Here is a 17,591-nt window from a genome sequence, read left to right on the forward strand (position 1 = left end):
TGGGCTCTTGCCGGCTGGCCACGGATTTCCCTCTCAGCCCCTCTCCTTTATTTACTGATTTCCCTTTGTAGCTGTCTGTCTCCTTACCCCGGTCCCACTTTAATTAAGACCTGGAAAAGTGCTGGCCTCCCTCAGAAATGTTGCTGAGTCCCTCCTTTTGGCCTGGAGCAGATGCCTCTGTGTGGGTTGGTGGGGGTGTCCTCCTCCCCCCCACCCCCCCTCCCCAAGGCCCCCCTGGGGAATTTTTGCAATCTCGGTCCAGCATGGTTAGAAGCAGCAATTACTACTTGGTCGCTAATTACCGGGCCTCACATTAGATCAGTTTACAGAGGGAGCTTGGAGCCTGTCAGCAAAGGTCAGCCGGAGGTCCCCTCACTGAACAGCCCTCTTGTGAGAGCTGCACCAGGAAAAAGGCATTAACGGGGGAGGCTGCAGGGTCCGTGCTGGGGGATGGGAGAGGGAGAGGGGCTGCTGATGACTAAAGGGGTCATGGGGGCCGATAACCCTCCTCCTCACAGCCTCCCTCAGAATGTCTGGAGGCCAGAGGGGCTTTTCATCCTGAGGCTTAAGCCTAGGAGGGCGAGAGAGACAGACAGAGAAAGGAAACCGACCTGCGCGCGCTGGCGACTTTTAACGGTTGACTGTGTTAGGAAGATCCTTCAGCCACAGACCAGGATCTAAGAGAGGACACCCTTTTTGCCCTATCTTTTTTTATTTTTATTTATTTTTTTTACCACCCGTACTAGACTCATTTAATTTTTTTTTCTTTCTTTTTTTTTTCTTTTCTTTTCCCGGGCTTCCCTGTGAAAACCATAAAGAACCTGCTCTCACATCACCCCAAGCAGTGATATCTGAGGAATCTCAGGTTTTGGGCTGGTTGTATTGGCTCCAAGAAACATTAAACAGATAAAGATTTGAGTTTAAAATGTTCACCTGTCACCTAAATCATCCCGCCTGTGGCCAGGGCTGCCCGAGGGACGTGCTGGGAGATGGCGGTGGGAAAGACACTGAGCTGGAAGGGCGAGTCCCGGTCGGTCGGTCGGCAGGCCCGGCCGGACTCGCTCCCGCCAGGGGTGACCGTGGGTAAGTCCCCTGCTTCTCTGAGCCTCACAAAGGAGGGTGCGGGCTCTGCTAGATGTGTGCACAAACAATGAGCATCTGCCCCCCACTCCCCCTCCTAAATATTAACAGCTAACCCTTATCTACTGTGCTACATACGCCACTGCCTTATTATACAGGGGTCTTCAAACTACGGCCCGCGGGCCACATGCGGCCCGCAGAGGAGTCTGATCCGGCCCGCCAGGTTTTTTGGGCAGTGAGCACAGCCGAGGTGTTACAGTAGGAATTAGTAGTTCATATAGTCCGGCCCTCCAGCTCTCTGAGGGACCGTGATCTGGCCCCCACTTTAAAAAGTTTGAGGACCCCTGGTGGGGCAAATGTAATCGCTTTCTACACCCATGACAGGTATGGTGAACCCAAAGTAGGTTAGCAACCACTTGGCAGCTTTTAAACGGCTTCCATGCTGGGTTGCTAGCCCAGGGCGTGTGCTTGTGGATTTTTTTGTGATTGACCCACTTCAAGGCGTTAGGGTGCAGCGCTAGGAAAAAAAATCCTCAGAAGGGGAAGGCCTGGGAAGAAAGGAGTGTTCTGCTCCTCACGGATGGATGGATGGATGGATGGATCTCTGCCTCCCTCAGCAGCCCAGCACCGTCCTAGGTGCTCAGTTCCCCATCCTCCATGGGGCCTTTCCCCGGTCTGGACAGGCCCGGACTTCACCACAGCTCTCCCCTCCCACCCCTTCCAATCGGGACGATCAGTATGCGGCCAATGGGGGCCTGGGAGGCAGGGGTACGATGTGTAACGTTGATAAAGTTCCTGCCGCCTGAGCTTCTGAGCAGTTTCAGAACGCCCTGTTCGATCTTCTGCCAGATAGGCCACGTCTGCCCGGCATCTGAGGCTCTGGCCTTGCAGGCCCCAGGAGGACACAGAGCCACCCGGACCCTCCGGAGTGGCCGGGGGTGCGGCGCCGGGAGGCTTCATGCTTGCCCCGCCTCCACCTGGAGTTGGCACACTCTGGTAGTGGGGGGTGGGGGGGGGTGGGAGAGGGTGTTTTGCTCCTTGAACTGGCTGAGTCTGACACGGGCCCAGACCTAGCACTTTTGGATTTGTGTAACAGAAAGGAAAACACTGTTATTTTATTTTATTTTTTTTTAAATGTATCTTATTGATTTTTCTACAGGGAGAAAGGGAGAGGGATGGAGAGTTAGAAACACTGATGAGAGAGAAACAGCGATCCGTTGCCTCCTGCACACCTTCTACCGGGAATGTGCCCGCCACCAAGGTACACGCCCTTGACCGGAATCGAACCTGGGACCTTTCCGTCCACAGGCCCGACGTTCTCTCTCCACTGAGCCGAACCGGTTAGGGCAACGCTGTTATTTTATAAGTCAGGGAAGTTTGGCTGAGCCTTCCCGCAGCGAATGGAAGAGGAGAAAGGTTTGGCGATCAACTCCCGATTCCTCTTCTCTCTTCTCCCCGAGCCAGGGAATCTTGTGAGTGAAGCACGCTATTCCAAAAACGGTTTTACCGAACTTCCACCCCCTGGGTGCTGACTAACACGACTTCCCCTCATATAACTTCACGTACTTGTAATTAACATATAATTTGATACCTGGAAATCCATGCTGGGTGGAGCTGGAAAGAATTACTCAGCTCTCAGCCATTCAGACTCCGGGGCTAGAGAACTCGGTGTGCTGAGCCCCGCTCTCCTGTTACTGCTCACTTGTTCTGCCAGTCTCCTTGCTGCCACCTCTCCCTTCTGCCCCGTGGAGACGCGTGAAATGACGACACAGTAGGTTTCTGTCCCTCAGGCAGCCGAGGGGGTGTCGGCTTCTGCGTGTATGTGTGTGGCCTGCCTGCTTCTTCTAGTTCTTGCGTTCTTTTTGCTTTCTTCTTCTCCTATGGCTTGGAGGGCTCGGATGGTGTCATAGTTCATTTCACTTCCTGCTTCTTCGTCAAAGCTAGGCCATCCGTATTTTTTTTTTTTTTTTTTAAATGCAGTGATTTATCAGGGAAGAATAAACGTGAAAAAAAATCAGGGCCGTTCTGCAATTTAAAATTTGGAGTTGCATGCCAGTGGTTGTATACGTGTAGTTAAGCAGATCATCCCATTGTGCGGACACATGTATGAAGGTGGGGGTGACCGTCGTCCTTATCACGTGTGATACCTGCTCACGTCACGAAGGGAAGGCTGGGCGAACTCTGACCCAGAGCCGAGAATCGGCAGAGTCAAAGGCCAATCGGGATATATCTTGAAAGTAAATCGGAATGCTGCCTACACATGTTTTGGGAAAGAGGACATTAAGAGCAGCGCAGATGGAGCACGGTATGTGATGGGAACTCGGAGGAAGGGGGAGAGGGACTCCTTACGCAGCAGCCATGGCCGGTGTGTCCTGGCCTTCACGCCGACGCCGCTCGGTCCCAGCCTCCTGACCCCGCGGACGGAGACGGAGCCGCGGGCCCGGCCCTGGCGGAGCATGGCGCCCCCGGCGGGCCGTGGAGAAGGTAGGCCCGCACAGGAGGCGCTCGGAGGCTGGCCGCGTGCTCCCTCCCGGCCATGGCCTGTGCTGCTGGTGCTTTCAGGCTTTGAGAAACTTGACTTTGGAAAGCTTCTAAATTTGTTCCTAGCGGGTTGATTTATTTTGTTGAGGTCAAATTGGAGCTAATGGCCCTAATGGTTTGCAGTGCTCCTAAATGGTTCTTAGCACTTAGGCAGGCCTGCCCGGCCGGCGTGGGCGGGCTTCCAAGCGCCGACCGTGTCCTTCTAAGGGTGTACTATGTGCTGTCGAAGTTTATTGTCGAGAGCGCAAGCGTGTACGCGTAGGTCGGTGAAAAGGTAACGGCAGGATCGGTCACGTTCATGTCCAGCTCTGCCTTGATATCGGGCCCCGGGGTGTGTCTGTTCACGCGGGCCCCGTGGGCGCGCAGCCGGGCGTTTTGCTGTGAGCGATCGTCTGCCCTCGGCCGCGTGGCCCAGGCGTGTGCTGTCCGTGAGCTGCACGCGTGGGGAAGCCTCGGGTTTCCTCGGGCTGTTCCTGGTTTGCCAGGTAGTTCCTGTGCGAGCAGGTAACCAGGTTAAACTGATCTCAGCGCATGCCTTCCAGCCACGCCGCGGTATCTGGGAGTTCACGGCAAGGTCTCTGGCAAGGGGATCACACGCCGTAAAAAACTGGCTCCAGCCTCCTGATCGCGGTGTGATTGGGAGCAGGCGGCGCAGATAGGTGTCTGCGGAGGAGCTGCGTGTCCCTGCTGGCCCACAGAACCGGCCCACGTGTACAGGCGGGCTCTGAGGGCAGTGACCTCCAGGGCCGCCGGGTGCAGCTGGACGGGGAGGGCGGCCGGAGGGCGGGCACTCTGCTCCCTAAACGGAGGTGGTGGTGCGAGGGGCATTGGTTTGACGATTTCTCCATGCTTTGGGCGGGGGTGGGGGGGGTGGGGGTGGGGGTGGGGATGAGAGCTGTCTCCAAAGCGCCTGTCTTTGGCCCATCAATATCCAGAGTAGCGCCCCTGACGTTGCAAATGTGGTTTTGAAGGCCAGGTCCAGTCAAATTCCATTATGGGTCAAATCCTTGTTGGTCGCCGCCCTGGATCGAGCCAGAGCTGTGGAGGGTTGAGGGAGGCATGGGGGCTTTGCCTTCTGATTGCTGATGGCATGGCTGCTTGGTTCTCAGGACTCGGGGTTCCCTTTTCCCCTCGTGTATACCCTGAAAACACGCTTCCAGGATGTCTGCGCGCGTTGCAGTCCCGAAGCTACTATACTCATTCTCAGACCCCGTGGATTTTCCCTTGAGCGGGTTGAAGAACATGATGCTACCTAGCCGATGCCTGCTGCTTATTGAGAAAAACCTCTGCATTCACCCGGTTCCTCTCGAAACTATCACCGTCCCCGTGCACAGTGCTGTTAGTGCAGAGACCTGGGGCTCCCGGCAGGCAGATGGCTGTGCTGGTGACCAGGGAGGAGTTAGTTACCTTCTGCCGGCAACAAAGCTAAAGCTGGTGCTTGGGCAGGATAGGACGTAAGACGTGAGCCCAGCGTAGCAGCCAAAGGCCCCATGGAGCCGGGTCGGTGGAAATGCTTGACCACGTTCAGTCCACGGCCACCAAGTTCTCCAGAGAAGTTTTAATTATACAAACCATGGCGGTGTGGTTTCCCAAATGTGTTACAACAAATGGATGTCAGCCCAAGTAGCCCTCAGCCCCCTCCATCGATAAAACCCCATAATTATCACATGGTGGGCTCCACGGAGGAAGTCTCAAGGCCCCGAGTGTCTGGTCGGCTGCGCTTCCGGCCTCCCTTTCCGGGAGAGGGAGGCAGGGAGAGGGGGCGGCAGGACGGCCCTTCCCCCAGAGGCCCTGGGAGTGGTGACGCCCCCCATCCCCCGGGACAGGCGCTGATGGGTGGGGGGGCCGGGGGTAGGAGTTTGGGGGTGTGGGAGGAGGATGGGTTGAAATGGAAGACCTTGAAATGGCAAATCTTTATTAGTTTTGTAAACAGCTTTAGGAAGCCCTGGGAGCATCTTGCAGGGACCCTGCAATTATCATAATAAACAGTTTTATCATCTGCTCGGCAATCAATATTGTGGCTTATGCTGCTTTAGTATCTCAGTGGTATTGATTACCTTAACAACTGTGCTGCGGTCAGCTTCCATTAACCCCTGCTCTGCCGGCGGGCCCGAGGCCCCCATGGCTGGAGGGGAGACCTGCTCTGGTCCCAGCCCAGGCGGGCGCTGGGATTTGACGGCTGGCCAGAGAGTCAAGCCCAGCTTTTATCTCAAGACACCCAGCAGAAGAAAGGGTTTTTAAACAGGGAATCTGGAAGCTAATGCAACTTTTTAAAGGCTTTTTTTTCTTTTTTTTTTTCTTTCTCCTTCGTGGAGACAGTTGTATAAAACAATTACAGCAGTGGGGTTTCAACGGTGACTCAGGAATTTAAACGTTAGGAGGGAAAATTCTGATTCTTCCCCTCCTGGGCTCTGTCCAGTATTCTTCTCAGCTCCGCCCCGCCCTCCCCGGGGGAGACAGACGTGTGTGGAGTTGAATTGTGGACTGCCGTGCTTACGCCCTGATGCAACAGGCATTCCTGGGACTCTTCAAGCACTCGTTTTACGACCCACATTTTACTTTTAGAGAGAAACCACTTACTCGGGGACATCTCGTTCCCGGATTCAGGTTCTTCTGGCCCAGCCGGTGCCTGCAGTGAAACGGCCCGTCCTGAGCTGCCGGAATGCGGGAGATAGATGGTGGTGCCGCGGCAGATCCTATCGCGCTCCCTGGCTGCCCTGTCTCTGGTCCCGGTGCGGTTTACATTCCCCTCCTCTCCCGATGGATGAGACAAAGGCCACGAGGACGCTCTGCTCTCGGGAGCACTGACGGACTCCCCAGACCAACCAGGAGTCAGGGGTTAGGTAGTGACAGTTACTCAGAAACCTGCAGGATGAGATCTTGCCAGCATTGGGGGTGGTGGTGGTGGTGGCATGTTGACTTTCTATGTTTTATTTCCCTCTTTTAACTGCCCTCTTTTGTTTTGTTCTAAATGAGGAATATAGGTGTGTATGCACATGAATATGTGAAATTGGGGGGGTGAGGTTGCACTCATATCCAGTGGCTTAATCCCCCTGATCAGTGAAGACGGTCATGGGGGTCTTCAACATTGCAGACCCAACTGCACAGGCGCTGTTCAACCTGAGTGGCAAGGACCTCTAATGGGAAGCCAGGTACCATAGCCAGGAGTTCGTTTTTAACTGCTGATGAGTTTTATGGAGTCCCTGGGGAGTGGAGGAAAGGACAAGGAGGAAGAGGGGGAGAAAAGGGAGGGGGAGATGGAGACAGTCCTTGGACTAGAAGGAGAGTGAGTTATGCTGGCAGCTGCCATTTTCCGATCCTTCTTGCCAGCCTGCAGCCTGTGCTTCCTGGTCCCTCGTGGCTGCCCAGGAGGAGCCCAGAGTGGAAGTGGATCAGATAGGGAGGAGGCCAGTCGGTGTGTGACGAAGGCAAGTGCCACAGACTGAGCCTGGAGAAGTGCAAAGGGTCACGGGTGTATGGGCTTCCTGGCCATGGGATAGAAGCCCCACCGAGATAGAAGCCCCACCGAGGTAAGGGTTGGGGGTCCAGAAGCCAGGCCGTAGAGTCTGGACAGCAAGACATAAGGCTGTAGGCTCTCTCTGGTGAGGCCTAGGGTAGTAAGAGCAAGACTTGACCTTGTAAGGAGTCACAGGCTTGATGAGCAGGTCTGAGTCTGCTGATGCTAGTGAGTAGGTAGACATGCGCAGGGGAGTGATGGTGGGTCTCCTTCCGAAGGGAATACCGATGGGAGTGTCCTCTATCCGGGGTTGGAGAGTCTGCTCAGGGGCGTGCTTAAGCAAGCCTTTTCTCCTGACAGACCCCATCCTCCTAGGTCACCCTCCCTCCAACTGGGATGTCAAAGGGTCCCAGTCACTGTCTTGTATTCTGGTCCCATCCACTTCTGCCCCCTTTCTCCCTCTGCCCAAACCAGCTTGGTTCCACAGATTGGAAAGTTTTAGACAGAATGTTCTTCCTAAAAACATCACTCCTGAGTAGATAAATTAATTAGACTCAGAGTGTGGGCGGTAGTCATTAAGTTGACCAAGGTTCCATTGCTTTCCATCATGATGGGGCCTGGAGCTCACAGGGTCCCGCTGTGGTGAGAGAGTGTAGACTGGACTGCTCGGGCCCTTGGGATAAGTAACATTCATGATGGGAATGAAGCCAGTCCCCCAGTTTCTTGTTTTACGTAGATTTGTGCACTTTGATTCATGATGCACTAATACTGTGGTCGAAATCACCCTTTACATTACCCCTCTGGTCTTAACTTGAGCTCTGTGCTGGCATTGGCTCCTCAAGGTATGACCTCATTCCTGCGGAACTCCTAGACCTTGACAATGCTTAACTTTCTTCTTTTCGCAAATAGTTTTTGAGTTGTGTTCAAACCAACGTGAGTGGCAGTATCCTCTACACAGCGGAGGACATTTAGAGGGCGTTGCACTCTGCCTGCTCACGCCTTACATTGTGTTACGGCCAGAGGTCTTTGCTTCAGCAATAGGTGCCTCACTAGAATGCTTTTCCTGCCACGTTCTGATCTACGTCAGATTTTCAGACTTAACTGTCCTCCATCAAGTTCTTGGTACTTGGTGTTATTTATAACCATGCTTTTAAGTATGAGCTGTGAAATGCATTTTTGGGGTCTTTGGTATACTCAGATTTTTTTTCGTGAGTATTTAGGAGATGAAGCGTGATTACGAAGGGTTTGCAAAGGTTAGGAAAGGGATGCTTTCGTAGGGGAAATGACACTGGCGTGGAAGCCCAGAGTCCCATTCCTGGTCCCTGATCAGCTACTAACCAGCTGGAGACATTGGAAGAGTAATTCATAGTAGTCATTCTCATGTTTGATGAATCTTTTTAAACCCGTAAAATCTGAATTATGATTCCTATTCTGTCTGCTTAATAAGGCAAGTTTGATGGAGGTCAAATGAGATACTAATACAAGTGTTTGAAATGTATAAACCACTGTGTACATCGAAGGAGCTTTGTCATCTGTTCCTGGGGAGGTTGGCGCTGGGTGGGACTGTTTCCTTGGGCCAAATACTAAGGCCGTTATGAAAATGTTTATTGCAAAGAGAATTTTCCAGGAGGCCACAGGGGGAGGGGCATGTGTGGGCTCCCATGTGGCAAGAAGCCCTCTTATCATCGGGCCGTCCCACTTGTACATGAGCACAAGAGAACAGCGTGGTTCAGACTTTACAAAGCAATCAATCCCGGCCACTTCGAAAACATTCCTACCGAGCTGAAAGACAGTCGGCTCAAAAGCAATGGTTGGTAAACATCACCTTATTTTGTAAAAATCACTGAAAGTGTTTATAAATTATTGTTTAACCCATTAAATCAACAAGTGAGGAGGGGGGTCCTTGACTTACGAGTAGGTGTGTTCTTAACCAAAATTTGGCTCGTGGCCCTAGATCAAGCTGTTATCCTGTGTTGTCACATTGGGCTCATTTTTGTGCAGTAATGGTAGTGATAGTGCCACGTGTAAATGTGTCGAGAGCATGATTCTTCTTGGTGTTAGCAGTGTGGTACTGCTAGGTACCTCCTAAGGGTGGGATCAGCAGATGGTGAGTTTTAAAGAGATAGCTGGGACCTAGAGGGACCTCTTAGGAATTCCTTCAGCTCTTCCAGAGAAAGGAGGATGTAGTTCTGTGTAATAGGGGGAAGCTTGCCACGAGTACATCAACTCAAGGCTGAGGCATTTGACTCTGCCAGTGCCAGTCTCTTTTCAGAAAATTCTTCTGAATTGGGTAAAAACAGGGCTCTTTTTTTTTGTTGAAACATTTACTATGTAAAAATAGGATAATATGAGAAACCCCATCACCTAGACCTAACAATTCACTTTTTTTTTTGTCAGATTTATTTAACCTTTCTGTTCATTGGCTTTGATTTAAAGCCAATCAGGGGCATCATGATGCTTCATCATTTTCTATGGTGATAAAATTGTCTTTATATAAGAAAATTAACAAATTCTTAACATTACAGAATCCCAAATTGCCGTTCAGACTTATCTGATCGTCCCCAGAATGGCTTTTGACAGTTGGTTTGTTAGGACTGGTATCCACATGAGGTCTACCTAGTGCATTTAGTTGTTTGGTTCCGAGGCTCTCGGTCTAGAACAATCCCTTGCCTCCCCATTTCAGCTTCCATGCGTGCCTCCCCCAACCCTCACCCCAACCCAACCAGCCCATGGGTTAGGAAGGCTATTGGGGAGTAGCTACAGGTGGTAGAAAAAGCACTTCGTGTGGTGTGAAGATATCCAGGTCCTCTTGCTAGCTCTGCCCCTGACCTTGGGCAGACCATCAGCATCCTCTGGGGTCATTATTCTTGTCTATCAAGAGAGACAGTGAGACTGGGACCGGTGACCCTGGGTTGCAGACACTGCTTGCTTTCAGTCCTCGTCCCAATTTTTGCAACTGAGAATTTATTGGAACGACATAACCCGGAGCAATTGGCTTGTTCTTTTTCTCCTGGACACTGTGAATCGTGTACTTAAAAACAAAGTTATGATGTTGTCCTTCTGGACTGTAAGCTTGGCGTCTAATTTATGGCTCAATATATAGGTTATTATTGTATGCATTTTTGGCTCCAGTTTTCCTCCGCTCTTTACTTCTCTTTCTTCTTTCGCCCTGGCCTCAATTCATGCTCTGATGTAGTATTTTATTCTTGTGAGGAATATAAATAAGCGGCTGCGTGCTGGGTATTCTTGTGTGACCCAGTCCGCAAGCCCACCAGAGGAGACCCGGTGTCCTCTGCGCTGTCTGCGCCACAAAGTAGGTGCTCAATAAAAGCTTCCTGGCAGCGTTTGGTTTGGTATATTTCCCCTCCGAGCGGTGAAGGGCTGTGTTTGCAGCACTGTTCGTTCTGTGCCCAAGGCCTGGTTCTTCCCTGGTTTGCGTTTTATGTGGCAAAGCAGCCAGCCAGAGGAAGTATGGTGAGCCACCTGCCTGGTGATTTTTTCATTTTTTTTTTCTTGTAGAATTTGTCATGTTGAGTAGCTCCTCCCTGTTTTGTCTCCGCCCCACCCCCTCTGCCTAGGCCTTTGGTGCGTGAAGCAATATTTGCTGGACAAACAGTTGTGAAATTATTGGGGGCGGGGGGCGGGGGGAACCTTAACTATTAAACCGGTAGCCATTCTATGCATTGCAGTTCGAAGAGCTCCCCTTGGACCCCAGCCTTGGGACGAGGCCCGCTTTTGCTGGGATGCTGAGGATGATGGAAGGTGGATGGATGGGAATCTGTCATTTGCTCGATCTGGGAAAAAGCGGGTGTTTCGTTTTCTCTCGGGACTCTGTGAGGGAGCAGTCAGTCTCCCTCTGCTGTTCCTTTGAGACTTGCTAGTCCTCGGGAAGGCGTGGGTCCCAGCGGGCTCCCTCCCCCACCTCCCAGGACCTCTGCTTCCTCTACTGTGGGGGGGAGAGAGGGGTGATCATTCTGGCATGTTAGGGAGGATCAGAGTTCAGGCATGATCAGCACTAGCACAATGCCTGGCACACAGTAGGCCCTCAGAAAACGGTAGGTACCCTGAAGATCCTCTCTAAGAGTGGTTGGAGGCTCAGCTGGTGTGGCTCAGTGGATGAGCATCGACCCATGAACCAGGAGTCACGGGTTCGATTCCCGGTCAGGGCACATGCCCACGTTGCAGCTCCATCCCCAGGGTGGGGTGGGCAGGAAGCAGCCGATCCATGATTCTCTCTCATCCTTTCTCTCTTTCCCTCCTCCTCCTTCCTCTCTGAAATCAATAAAATATATTTTAAGAAAAAGAGTGGTTGGGGAACATTTGAGACTATTGTTTATTGGCTTCCTCTCTTCTTGTTTGCTGACCCTTGAAAAGGGATCCTTTACGTATTGGTTTTGAGGGCCTTGGTTTTCAGAATGTTCCCATTCTGCGTCCCCGGAAAACCTCTCTTAATCCGTGGAGAAGAGGTGGGGTGCCCTTGTGGGGTGAGGGGCCCTAATGATGTTCCTCTCCTGGTTAGATCCCCTCCCAGCCAGCACTTAGCCCCTCACTGTCAAGGTGAGGACCGCTGCTCCCCACCCCTGGCCCACTCCCTGCAGACACCGTGCAGAGGAAGGCCAGGCTCCTAGGTGGGCTGGGAGGGCCTGGGCGTGGCAAGGAAGTTGAGGCTCATGGCTGGCAAGTTTTCTTCTAATGGAATTTCCCATCACTTACTGCCCTGCTGATTTCTGATCAATGAAAATGAAATTGCATCACCTCCTCAGAGGCTCCACGTATGCCTGCTGCTTCCAGCTGTGTCAGTTCCGGTAAAATAATCTCATCAGGCGTGCGAGAGGGTAATAGGAAATAAAAATAAAAACCCACAATTAGCAAGAGGCCTTGCAGCTGAGTAACACTTTCCATCCCGGAGACAGAAAGGGCTGGGCAGTGAATGCTTAGGAAAGAGTCAGAGAGCCTCTCTCTCTCTCTCTCTCTCTCTCTCTCTCTCTCTCTCTCTCTCGGCAAGAAAACCCCAGTCCTTTTCTTCCCTATTTCTTTCCCCTTCCCCTGACCTCCCACCACCCCTCCCTATGTGTTGGTTTAAAATCGTGCCCAGGTTTCTCTCCTGACCTGCTTTTGGGGTCAGTCGAGTTTCTGTGCCACAGGCACATGTTGGGTGGCATTTGTTTTTCTTCCGAGTCCCTGAAGGTGGTAGACACCGAGTGAATGATGGACATTCCAGCTTCTCCCACTGACCTGTGACAAGAGCCAGATGGTTTGGGGGTAGGGGGGTGGGGGAGGGGGAAGCCACGCCAAGCCAGGTTAAGTTTGGAGACTAGACTTCTCAGAGCTGGTTTGTTTTCATTCTTAGACTGGATGCTTCAACCATCAGTCCATTAACAACCGGGCTCCCCTCCCCGCTTCCCCGCCCCCACATCCGCATTACTCTCCGCACCTCCCAGGACCCTGTCCTCAGGACGAGGCGCTGCGAAAGGCCATGGTTTGGGCTGAGCCACCTACCCAGCACCTCCTTGATAAGACTTGGGGAGGTTGGACACTGCTTCTAGAACATTCTGCCACCATGTGTGTGAGCCAGTCAAATCCCTGGGGCCAGCCTGAAGAGGAAGTGAGGCCAGAGACACCAGGATGGGGGATGCAGAGGGCGGCGAGGCGGAGGGGAACCTGTTGAGAGGAGCCAGCGGAAGGCAGCGCCCGTGGTCTCCGGGCAGCATCCCCCGGGAGGACAGGCCCTGTGCGGGCCCGCCCTTCCGCGGCTCCGGCAGTTCCTCCAGGTTATTAGAGGGCCGGCCCGCCCCGCGTCCCAGGGGTGACAATCCTGAGCTGTCGGGAAATGGTCAGTCTCAAACAGCCCTAATGTTCCTTTAATTGGTGACTCCCATGTGGGTTGAGGCCGAGACGCTGAGAGGGATTAGCACGGCCAGAGGATACGGTAGGCTGATCCTCAGCGCTATAGGGTTTCAGGGCCATTGCTCAACCCGCCAGACCGTGTGTCGCAACAGCCGGGCTGTTTCTAAATGCAGCTGGACGTCAGAGGTCATCGCCGACCATATCTGGCGGACAGGAGGACAGATTCTGGCAGGAGAGACGAAGCCTGGAGCGAGGGGAGCAGTCACCTGGACAACTCAGCGGCCGCGTGAAGGGCTGTCCGTCCTACCAGCGCCCTGAGCGCTGCCATCTAGCTCTGATTTTGCCCGGCTGGACTCTAAGGAGACCAAGCTAGCAGGAATCTGTGCATTGTGGGCCCTCAGTAAATACTGGCGTGAGCGAGTCAAAATCATGGGCGCCACCGGTGAGCTTGGGTTAATAAGCATGGTGCTCAGGAGCATAAAACCCAAGTCCAGTGGGGCCAGAACCCCAATAGCCTCTGTGATCGTGGCCTCAGGAGTTGGCCCCATTGACTGGCCAGGTTGGCGTTCCCCAGTCTTTAGTGTGGCTTGGTTCTCTTGTCCAGGTGCAGCCCAGGATTAGGACTGCTGGAGGGAAGTTTTAGTGGGGTGCACAGAGCTTTGGGGGGGGGGCAGGAGGGAGGGGGCCCCTTGGGAAGGGAAGCTGACGTCCTTTGGGTTAACATGCATTTCTCATAGGTTTGTGTGTTTGCACACGTACGTCTCTCCTTCTCTCCTCTCAGACACTTAGCACGGGGTCTTGATCTACATTGATCACATTTTATGACTTGAACTGGCAATCCCCCCCCCGGGGGATCGCTCCTAACCAGGGTGTTCAGGAAGCCATTAAGGAAAAATATGTAACCACACTCGTTCCCAAACTCAATTGTTCCGTCTTGGCGGGGCTCGGGAGGAGACGTGCCGGCGTAATTAATCCGCGGACTCTCTGCCATGGCCCTGGCGATTCTCCGCGGTGGCTATTGACCCCACAGCAGCGAGAAGAGAAAGTCCACCGGAGCCATTTCTGCCGAGTGCCTGAGGGGGTAATCACCACCCACAGCCGCTCGGTTCTTCTTCCTTCGGGTGGCTTCCGGGAGGCTGAAGGAGTGCGAAGTCTTGGACCCTTCTGCGGGAAGAAGGACATTCATTCCCTTGGTGGTTGTTGTGCCAAATTCCGAGGGCCACTCTCTGAAGTGGCCAGCAGTAAATGTGTCTGGAGCTGTTTCTCTTGATTAAAAGTAACAGTGCAAGTAATGGGCGTCCTCATGACCCTGTGGGATGGAGGAGGGGCTGCGAGGAATAGGACACATAGTTTAATTTTACTTAGCCTGCCACCCAGCTGGGTGCTCAGCTTTGGCATTGGAAAGGGACAGACCCTGCACCCTCTCCAGGCTGTCTCTTCCAAGGTCCCCGATGGCTGTCTTGTTCATGGGACCACGAGGGAGGGAAGTGAAGTTTGTCCTGACTCTGTAGGCCATGAGGGTTGGAGGGCTACCCCATATGAAACACGTTCTCAAATCTCCCGTTTTGTCAAACCACGCTGATGAGGAGGCTCGGGGATGGAATCATCGTCTGGTGTGCCCTCCAAACAGCAAGTTGGGGAGACCCTTGGTAAACCACTTGGAGGGGTACCTGGGGGCACCCAGCCAGGCATGCCCCTCCTGGGGCACCGGGGGAACCTGTGTGTGGGGGAGGGGTGGGGGGGTGGGGCGTTGGCCTCTGCATGGTGATCCTCTCTGGGCCTTACAGCTCCTGGCCCTGCTTAGCGGAGCAGTGCCTCCCGGGCTGCCTGCTGTGTGAAAAGCTGTTTATGCTCAGGAGCCAGGGAAGATCTGAGGGACTTGCTGTGAGAGGCCGTGTGTGTTGTGTGTGTGTGTGTGTGTGTGTGTGTGTGTGTGACCAGTTTATGAGCCTTCCGAGGGCAACCCTTGTTTGCTTTGTCCTGGTGCCAGTTCCGGAGCCCAGTGCCAGCTCTGCCCATGGCGAGCCCACTGTGTGGCGTTCTTCCTGCCGGCAGGAAAAGACGCTCCTTTTCCAGAGCGTCCTGCTGGAGGCGCCTGCCTGCCGAAGGAGACTCTCCTTCCCCCGAGGCCGCCTGCCGCCTGGCCCGCCTGGCCCGCGAGCCGCAGGTGGCGGAGCTGGTGGTCACAGAGCACCGGGCCGGCTTTCCTCTCTCCCAGAAAGGGAGGTGGGGTTTCCAGGGGCTGCCCGAGGACCAGGAGGAAAACCGCTGTCAGAGGTTATTGGTTGGCGCTCAGGTGGGGCAGATCTGTGTGAAGCAAGAAAGCCCAGGGCTTCTTCTACCTGCATTTCTGAAACAAGTGCAAATACACACACAGACTTTCCCCAGTTCAGTCTCTCTCGGGGGTGGGCAGCCTTGAGCTACAACGGTTACTCGTACTATTCAAATTAAAAGTTCCTCTAAGAACTGCCTCACAATAAGAATCCAGGAAGCCTCACAGGCTCCTTGGCCTAGTAAACCAGTGAGTACGGCTTCTTAACCCTTCCCCTGAGGGTCACCCATATTTGGTTTGGGACCCGATTCCCCCGATCCTCCTCAGCAGAATGGTATGTTAGGATTTGCCTGGCTTCCTGGATTTTTGTGTCATTGACCAGCTATTTAGGATGGCTGAACAAGGGTCAACGGGGTAGACTTCGGGCGCTCCGTAATTTTGGAGCAGGGAACAATGCTGTAAAACCACAGGATACTGAAATACTCTGGAATCAATCCAAGCCTCCAAATCAGGATGGTTGGGTCTTTGGCGATCCATTGTATGTGATGTTGAGATCAGCACCCTCCCACCAATGTTCTTGAAGACGTCTGGTAGACAGAGGCAGTGTGCCGTTCATCAAGTCTTTTGTCCATACCGCACACTCACCGTGTGTGCTAGGCCAGTGGTTGGTCAGCAAACTCATTAGTCAACGGAGCCAAATATCAACAGTACGGCGATTGAAATTTCTTTTGAGAGCCCAAAACCGACTTCTTCGCATGGGCCATGAAGTTTCAATCATGGTATTTTGTAGAAGAGCCACACTCAAGGGGCCAAAGAGCTGCATGTGGCTCGAGAGCCACAGTTTGCCGGCCACTGAGCTAGGAGATGAACAGAAATACTAGCTGGTTTTTGCCCTCCGGTAGCTTATAGTCCAGTTGTGGAGATAAAAGCAAAGGAAGTGAAGCAAGGAGAGATTGTTCTAGTGACGGTGTGGACGATTGCTGTAGGTGTGCAGAGAGGAGAGAGGTTTGGGGGGTTGAGTGATAGATAGCAGGGGTATTACTGCCCACCTGGAACTTGAGCTTGCACTTCTTAAAGGATGCCCAAGATTTGGATAAATGTCGAGGAAGAGAAAGGAAGGGCTTGGGGCTGCGGGAACCAAGACTAAGAGTGTGTGAGAACGTGGAGATGATGGGGGGCGGGCAGCGACCCCCCTGTTAGAAAAGTGATGGAGCAGTCGTGTGTGTAGGGGGGGTAGCTTTTAGTTTCAAACCTTCCGAAGAGTATAGGTTGGTTCTTGCCTGGGAAAGGCACCCGCAGAACATGGCATTGGGAAGCCTAGACTAGCCTTCCCTTCCTGTTTCCCGAAATCCAAGATGGCGCCAGGAGTCCCACCCAGAGAGAGCGGGCGGTCAGCGAGGGGCAGTTCCATTGGGACGAGTTGAGCCATGCCGAGCGTTGAGAGATGGAGAGCTCCGGCCACTTACTGATATATCTTGTGGTCTAAGGAAAGCATGAGACACAGACTCAAGCGATAAGTCAGGAATGGAACATTGTGTGTTGGGAGTCAATTCATAATTTCAGTAATTGAAACCACAGAAGTAGTTAAGGTAGTCGACGGACAGAGATAAGAGCAGAGAGCCGGGGGGGTGGGGGGAGGAGGGGAGGAGGATGATGATAGGAGAACGGAGAGGAGGAATGTCTGTGGGTTAAAGTAACAGGGGATGCTATCAAACAAGTGGGAAAGGCATCCATGGCGAGCTCAGGATCAGGGAGAGGGCGGAGAGCTGGAAAGAGAGCCAGGAAGTTGTGTCAGAGCAGCCCAGGGGGAAAGGAGATGTCAAGGTGGCAGGGTCAGCAAGGGTGGGGACATGGATGAAGATGACAGCGGGGGAAAGCCAGGGGCCGCAGTGGGCCTCGGTGGCCTCGGAGACAGGGGGCTTCCGGACCTCCTGCAGCAGTGTCCAGCCCTTCCTCTGGCCACCTGATCCTGGAGTCTAGGGCAGAGCCTGGCAACTTCGTACCTTGACGAAGCCCCACAGTCGGCCCCCTCTGCACAGCAAGCGTGAGAACTGTTGTTGCAGGACAGCTCTCCGCAATCAGAGAGGAGGGCGCCTTCTCCAGGCCTCGGGGGGGGGGGGGGGGGGGGGCGTGGAGGAGGTGTCCACGCGGTTCCACGAGTGGGACCCGAGGGAAGGACAGGAGACGTGGTCCGAACCAGCAGCGAGCGTTAGCAGGTCAGACTGTCCTCTCGGAGCCCGTGGGCTTGTGGAACATCGAGTGAGGGATCACCAGTGAGATCCTATAAATAAATCCCTCTTATTAATCCTCAAGGCAAGGACAGCCCTCCCCCGCCTTAGAAGTGGCAGGGGATTCACAAAAGAAGTATGAATTGCCAACCACTATTTGCAGATG

The 17,591-nt window shown here is 53.4% G+C and overlaps 1 protein-coding gene across 6 annotated transcripts in view; it reads left to right on the top strand.

The window, feature by feature from the left end:
- ZFHX3 (zinc finger homeobox 3) overlaps nucleotides 1-17,591 on the top strand; it is a 239,300-nt gene that overhangs the window by 61,136 nt on the left and 160,573 nt on the right. Inside the window, exon 1 of one of the 6 annotated variants that reach the window (XM_084906954.1) lies at nucleotides 3,130-3,385. The exons of the other annotated variants lie outside the window; for them this stretch is intronic. The gene's annotated coding sequence lies outside the window, so the exon portion shown is untranslated. Of the gene's footprint in view, nucleotides 1-3,129; nucleotides 3,386-17,591 lie in introns of those variants that run through there. 6 annotated transcript variants of the gene reach the window in all.

This window comes from Pipistrellus hanaki (assembly GCF_964339955.1).
Source record: "Pipistrellus hanaki genome assembly, chromosome: 15".
Classification (NCBI taxonomy): Eukaryota; Metazoa; Chordata; class Mammalia; order Chiroptera; family Vespertilionidae; genus Pipistrellus; species Pipistrellus hanaki.